General features: G+C 36.9%; 1 long non-coding RNA gene across 1 annotated transcript; it reads right to left on the bottom strand.

Moving 5' to 3' along the window:
• Positions 1–4,767: 4,767 nt before the first annotated feature.
• Positions 4,768–6,688, bottom strand: LOC127831866 (uncharacterized). The gene is made up of 2 exons (XR_008026530.1): positions 6,561–6,688; positions 4,768–5,489 (listed from the first exon to the last, which is right to left on the bottom strand). It is a non-coding gene; the product is annotated as an uncharacterized LOC127831866 (long non-coding RNA).
• Positions 6,689–8,290: the final 1,602 nt, after the last annotated feature.

The raw sequence follows: 8,290 nt of genomic DNA, 5'->3' as shown, positions 1-8,290 counted from the left end.
ATGAAAGATAAAGATAAACAGAAGTCAATATTCATTTAGCATTGTCAGGAAGATATGCAATAAAATACATAGATGCACACTTACAAATGCTCAGATAAAGATTGATTGCTATATTGGTATTGATTGATTGAACTGTAATGTATGTTAACTTCTGCGGCTGGGAGCAAAAGGGCATTAGTTTGCAACAGATGTATGTAATGCTCCTAAATAAAGTCATAGCAACTGAGTCAGGGGGGCGTCTTGTTGCTGCAGTCTACTGCACTTATCTAGTCCAGTATGAATTATCAAACGGTTGACACCTTATTAATAAACCCCTACAAACCGCAACTTTAATCAATATAAAATTTCGTCAACTGCGTACGATTGCAAAATAAGACCTGTAATCTTTTAATATATTCCAAAAGTGTTTATTTTCTATTTAATGTACATAAACAACGTAAACATAAACAATTGTTTCATGGAAAATCAAGCTCTTGACAATACATATTCCTATGTTAATAAAATTGTGTTTAGATCTGATCAAACACTTTCCATTATTTTACACCCACTTTGAGAATTTGTTTAACATCCCTTCTTAAGGCAGATTTTAATTACCAGATTAAAAATGATACTTTAGAACTTATTTATATTATGTGTATATAAAGTATAGTCTATGGATCTTGATTATCTTATTGTGTTTCTAAGTTTGTCATGTTATCATTAAAAGTCTCTTGTAAATCTTTTCAGATTGGCAATTTACTGTATTTTTAAGTGTGCTATGTATGTGATTATATACTGTGCACATTGATGAGACTATAATAAATAAATATAAATATACATGTAGCTATAACATGTGCGTCATCACGCCAGACGTAGTGTTGTTTGTCGTAAATTTTGCTACTGTTACCGTGGTGGTTCGTGTGCAACGGATGTGTAACGGGGCCTGAAATAAAACGCTAGTAAAGTGAACCTCGGTTTAACCTTCAGGTCAGCACATAAGGTAGTCGTGAAAATGGATGACCTGTAAATAAACTAGCGCACCCCTCGGGTTAACCTCTCGTGGGAAAGTCGAGATGAGTCGGTTTGTTAACACGTGTCCACAAATCTACGTCCTTATAATCACAGTTTGCACAAGATGCGAAGTCTACACACTGGTGGCCATTTATTGTGATGGTCCATGCGCACGCGATTCTTTCGTGGGGCCTAAAATGGAAAGCGTGTACACTGCATCTCCGGTTAACATCTTATACGAAAGACCAATAGAAGAGCATGTTTGCTAACACTTGAATACGGCCCGCCCCCGTGTTAACACAGTAGCAGAAGTTGAAAAGTCAAACACGTGTGTGGAGTGAACTTAATTAATCACATAGGAAACATTCGTCTTTGGATTCTATCTGACACAGAGGCGTGTTGCTTCTAAAATATTTGCCTGTCCATGTAAACAGCCATGTTTTCATTTTGATATTCCCTGAATATGTGGGGAAGACTACATAGATTTCACGACCGAAAGCGGAGACCCGCAACTAAGCAATGGTATTTCTTGATTTATTTTAAACAGTTGAACATTACGTTGTGGTATTGCACTTGAGGTCATCAAACGTCCGCCCGCCATCTTAGAAGTCTTGATCTAAGTAAGCAAACCCTGTGTTTTCACAGAGAATTATTTTTGTGATCAAAATACTAACATGTAGAAATGCGTACGTATAATGGTAATTAATTGTTCTATTTTAGGCTGTTGTTATTTTAAAAGCTGAGACTATGACCTTAAATTGTATCCGGCTATAAAAACAAATCAGCAAACAAATAACAACATTGACATTGGGAGCTTTGTTGACTTTGTATACGAATATAGCTGGCAAATATCGACTAAAAATAGAGCTTCGAAAACATGTACGAAAACAACATTCGTGTTTGCTCTTTCCATTTCATAACAGGTTAGAATTCCTGAGATGCTGGAGACTGATATAACTGCCTTTTATCGGTTTCATCGGTTACAGGCAGTACGTTTGACATTGCCCACAAGTTTAATCCTGACTTGTCAAATTTCTCATTTAAGCTTGATAACTCTTTTATTTAAAACCTTTTTATATTTCTATATGAGTTAGTCATCTTTTCTCAAGAAAGAAATCTGATCTGTTTTTCAAACGTTACCCAGTCTGAGCACCGTCAATTACCCTTCATTTGGAGACGCATTGCTAAAATAGATAAGCGCACCAACGAAGAAGACTTCTGTCGGCTACAGCAATTGGAAAACAGGATGAAAGCATGTGCTCTGAAAATTAAGTACCAATGAACCATTCGACAATGAAATGTAAAGGACAAACATACATTAATTCTGAGCTGATGACTGCTATGCAAGATGAGCTTCAACAATTCCAAGTTGAAAACAATGACCCTCCGCAGCGCGAAATGGTTAAACGACACGATATGAATTTGACTACATCACAACTCATCATGAGAAAGTAATAAATTATATATTAATTACGCTGACTATTGTTTCCATTTACCGGAAAGATGTTCTTCCTGCTAGCCTTATTATGGGAAAGCTGAAGTTGTTAATATTGACTCTTTTTGAATTGCGATTTTGTATGTCTCATGTATTATTGGCGATCGAAATTGAAACAACTTAGCCCACAGTGCCAAGACTGTTAACATGTAGCATGTCAACGTTGCATAAACGAGTTAAAAGTTCATGTATTACACACACACACCGCATATCGCAAAACGAAGGACGCCGAGCAAAGTTATTATTATGGCTCACTTCGAACATTCGGAAATAAAATGTAAACATTCAAAATCCGATCATTTATTCGCCACGCCCTGCATGTTCAACTGCAAGACACATAGCCGTTACCGCTTGCTTTTTTTTGGCCGCGAAGTCTGCTGCCCTCAGGGGCCCGCCGATCGGCCGGAAGGAACGGTGTCCGCGGTATGCTATTAATTATCAACAAATAGTTTATGAGAGTAAAGATTTACATTTATGCCATCACTGTCGTATCTGTTCGCGATTAAATGATTTCCCTACGCCTGACATGGATTTTATTAGGAAATGTGTCTGAAAAGCTGTTTGGAGTTGTATGCCGTGTTATGTTTATTTATTATTGTTTGTAAGTGTCAAGAACCTTAGAGGGATAATTTATTCAGTAACATTTTACGACAATAAGCCTTTGTTTGATAACCCGGAAGCGCCATACCGTGTTGAGCCCGATCAATTTTCACTTTACTTTCGGCATCTAGAAACCCAAGAACAGTATCAAACATGAGAGAATTTCTTAACAACGGCTACAAAATGCATTTCTGAGTCTTTATAATGTTACAGTAAATACCTAAAACTAGGAATTTCACGAAACTCCTACACGATTTTCGTGTAATGACTGATCAATTTTAAGAGCGGCGATGATCTTCATGCCTGCCCTCATGAAAATTAAAGAAGAATTAATTGTCTTGTATCAAACGCACTTGCGCATCAATTCATCAATTTCGCATTGATTTGCTTTTGTCACTTTTAAACTAGCATTTTCCCGCCTTTATCGTATACTGTTGGGATTATTTTACGGAGTTCCGAATCGAAGCTCGCCTTTTTTTAAATTTCTGTGGTGTCTTTCTGGCATCTTCGGGCCATTCTTCATGGGTAGACACTTTTAATCAAATTGTATGAAGTTGCTGTTCGCAATATATTACTGAGTGTAAAATAGAGTCAACCTTGAAAACCGTGCTTTTTTACATGGGTCCATAACATCAAAGTCCAAGGAATACTGTGGAGCATCGAAATATCGGAGGCTGCAGTCTGTTCTATGGTGATCCCGGGGATACTAGGTTGCACCTGAGTTCCGGAATAAATTAAATTGTGTCGTAATCGATGTGCTGTGGCCTATAGGACATACAACATTGAGATTGTACCGACTATGTAAGTACTGATAACCCACTTATGTCGAACTTTGACTTTAAGGTGAAATAAGTGTTCCACATGCCTTTCTTTTAAGTTCCCTGTTGTCAGCTGTACGTTTCTTAATGCATTATATTTTATAAACATGTTTTATTCAGACATCAGTTGATCACATAATGTTTACTGTATTGAATTATTGTGAATATATGATTTAATTTTGTCAACATGCGCTTATATGAATATCAATTGAATCCCTACTTATAACACACTTTATTAACGAATTCATATCCCATGTGCATTGTATGCAATTTCAGCGTTGTACGAAATAATAATTGTAATAAAACATTTATTTAAGTTTGCGCACGCTTAACATTTACAGAACACGGGTCATGTATCGGTCAGTTCATCACAGGTGGCTTTGACACAAACCGCCTTTCACAATACTTACTTGGCCCCCAGTAATGCTGTCCACACAGGGTGGGTCATTTGTCGGTTCATAGCAAACCGTACACGTGACTTTGATGCGAACCGTCTCTCGCGATATTTCGTTGGCCCAACGTGCTTATACAATGACCATGTGCATAATGAACACGTGTTGTTTACAACGCATGACTTCGGTCTTGTGACATTTTGTTAGGGCTTACAAAGTCAAGAAACTGAAATAACGATTTTCAAATGTTCTTGGTGACCAAAATAACACGGAGTCTCATATTGAGTTCACTGATGAAATCATAACGTATTTTGGGTTTGCTTTTCTTTCAAGTAACTTTTATATATCTGGAATATCATTAGTGTTCATTTCATTACATTTGGGGGGATTGAGGAAATACATATACCCGTATCCGTACATTCTTCAATGTTGCGTTTAACTCAGCAAGTGCTGTTAGTATAATGGTCGAATATCCCCGAAGAAACACTTTATTGCCAAAAAGTATGATTTTGACATTCATTATGCGGGAAAACATACAAGATAATATTATGTATTGAAATGTAGAGATCTCAATGTTTTCTATTTATGCAAGATATTTTTTTACAATAAATCGTGTACTTAAAGTAATGATTTGCACAAGAGAATTAAGCAAGTACACTTGACTTCATAAAGCATTATGACTCTTGTACTCCAAACTTCCTCTCAGAGTCTTATAGCATTACTTGATGTTTCATTACAATCCTTTAATTCCTTTAGTAATGATCAGCACCATACTCTATGACTGTGTAATTGGGCGCTGCGCGTGAGAATTACACAGGACAATAACTCTTAAACACCGATTACCGAGTTGTAAATCGAGCTCCCTGCACTAACCCTCAATGTTTCCTCTAGATCTACTAAGTTACATTTTGACATTTTCAATTTTTATAATTTATATTATTATTTACCAATATATGAACACACGTTACAAGATAAACATTGCATTCATGTAAATAATTTTAAATATCACTGTGTACATATAAGATGTGGCCGTTCGTCACCTACAGCCTTCGGAAGAGTCTTTGATTGGTTTGTTCCTTTTTCTTTGGCCTTTCAGGAACCCCGAGCAACAGTTATACCTCGCTCCATATTTCTCACAGCACTCGACCAAGGAATCAATCACGAGCTCGCATTTGTCTTCTTGATAGTTCATAGCTGCAATGATCAATAGGCAATTTTTTAATTTAGAAAAAAATGATTTGGTTTATTTGGCAATTAATTACTTCATACAGCTTTATTAAACGAGTCATGTACAATGTTGTGGTAAACTTGTACAAATGCTCAGCATATGCTACATTGGACAATTATATGTACAATGTATTTAATATTGTTTAGAAATATTAGTATTTAATATTTTTATTTAACATAAAAGCATAAAGCAAGTAATGACTTGTATAGTGACCATGTTTGTATTGCTTTTAAAACACGGCGTGTCACATGATGCGATATATGCCACAGACGCATATACTTGTATATTAAAATCCTCAAACTAAAATGTACGACTTTTGACCCTCAATTTTGCTTTTGGCCTTTCAACCAAAGGGCACGATATTTCTTAGCCACTTATTGTTTGGTCATGATAAATGATACTAGTAATACAAATACATTAACATCCTCCAAGGAATGTAGATGGTACAGAGAAGAAATTAAACTTTATTGATTTTGACCGTGAATTGCCTCCAACTGTCACTGTGGAGCATGACAGTCATATGCGACACATCATTTGAGAAAGCACCTTTTACCACCTACTTACGTATTTTGACGCATTTGTAGTCCCTAAGAAAGTTAAATTTAATTTAAGACCTTTCTTGCTGGATTTAAGTTTTAAAGGCTTCAATTGAAAACCTTAGATACTGATGAGCAGCAAACAGGCTGTTTTGGTTTTATGCTGCTGTTTGCACATAGCCATTTTCACTTTGCTCCTGAGTGGGAAATGGTTAAAATACTTCCAGGCACGTTTAAGTTACACAACGTTAACTAACATGTAAAACCTTTTACGTTGAACTGTTATATTAACCTTTGACCGAAGAGCAAGCGAGCTGTTCACTACTTATTGCCTGGTCATATGGAGAACTAATCCGGATTTGTATTGAAATCTTCCCGTATATTTGTCGAAGCTACAGGGTTGTTACAGAATCCAGACAGTGGGACCTACCCACGCACGGATGGACGGTCCGATTATTTTATTTCCTTGCATCAACAGATCCTGATGGCACGAGCACTGACCTTGTAAGCAAGTCTGTATTTTGCATGCATATTTTTGACAGGGATCTGTTGATGGTTTTGTTGACATTTCCAATTAATCGAACAGGATCAGATGCGTTCTACAACTTTTTCAGCATGCCCTCATCTCGGATTTACCTGAAAAACTCATAATAGCAAACAATATATAGCGTGATAGTAAATATTTTAGACCCTCTCCCCGCATACTTAAAAAAAGCTTTGCATAAACCATTTCTATTGGATATCTTACCAACAACGTGCAACAACACTAATATGCATTTAAATGAAAAAAGGTCTAATGATAATGATTATAATATCACTCGTTCAGTTTCAGAGCACTCGAGAGCAGGTGATGACCATGGTGTTAATTCTTTAAGTACAAGAACGGTCGCACTAAGCGGTGCGAAAACATAAACAAACATGATTTTATTATAAACATATAGAAAGCCGTGTTCTGTTTCATAAAATTAATGTTTTTGGATTGAACTGCAGCCGTTTTTAAATGTCATTTATTCTTTTCTTTTTTTATTTTCATTTTGCTTAACCGTGAAAAAGTCACACAAAAAATAATTAAAATTATTTATTTTTTGTCTAAATGTATTCGGTCTAAACAACAGACTGTCAGTCATCATACAAGACAACCAAAGCTGGTCATCATTATGGTGACTTTAACGCCAGATTGGCAATGACAACCGAGGATACAAGGAGAGCATGTGGCTGGAATGGATAGGAAAGATGGAAGGAAATAAATGGTGAGAGATTCGCCGATCTGTTCGCCACAGGTAACCCGATCGTCAGAGCAAATGTTGTTTTCAACAGATGGACATGCGATGCAACTTGGGCGTCACAAGACCTGTAAACGGAGAATCAAATCGATCACACTTGCATTGAGAGTAATTTTAGTTGACCTCTTCAGTATGTGCGCGTCAAGCGAGGCGCAGACGTGGCTTCAGACCATCATCCCCATGTAGCCCGATTAAAACTGAAGCTGAACAAGAATTGGACAGGAGGAGGGGAGTGGGGCAGAACAAGCAATCGTTGAAACAAGGTGCTAAGCTAAAATACGCTAATAATCCAAAAGAGTAAAGGGTTCCCTAAAAATTTCAAGGTTAAAGAGGTGCTGCTTGAAGAAGAAACGATAGCGGAGAAATGGTAGAAAGTGCAAGTGAAAGAAGACGCCATCTCAAAATGCCAAACAAACACAAAAGCGAAAGAAGAGTACATTCAAGCAAATAAAAGCAAATAAAGGCAGAAGTTATCCTTCAGCGATGATGGCGATGAAAAGGTCACACCCTACGTAAGCCTGCATCCAATGTGACAAGACAATCTCTCACCTGGGAAGAGTAAGAGAGGGCGGCCTAGAAATACCAGATGCGGATGGTCCAAGTCATAACATAAATGCAATCAGCCCGAATATTCAGTCTCTTGTATGTATCGCTTTGGGTAACATCATTATAAGTAGTTGTAGATCATTAGAATGCTATTAAATATATAACCTCACACTTGTTTTGTTATTAAGTCATTTGACTATATACATTTGTATTACAAATCCTTATCGACAATAAGATAACATTAGAACAGCCGAAACTTTATGCAGATACAAAGAAGAGTGGAAAGACATGCGGATAGCTCAGAAAAGCTCAGACAGACTCGCCGAGAACCGAGACGCCTATAGGAGGCTTTTCAAATGGGGTTCTGGCAAAGATGAGGTGCATTCAGTCTCTATAATTCAA

Source organism: Dreissena polymorpha, chromosome 5 (genome assembly GCF_020536995.1).
Source record: "Dreissena polymorpha isolate Duluth1 chromosome 5, UMN_Dpol_1.0, whole genome shotgun sequence".
NCBI classification, from domain to species: Eukaryota; Metazoa; Mollusca; class Bivalvia; order Myida; family Dreissenidae; genus Dreissena; species Dreissena polymorpha.
The sequence above is the reverse complement of the archived record's forward strand: the minus strand, read 5'-3'. Positions and strand labels throughout refer to the sequence as shown.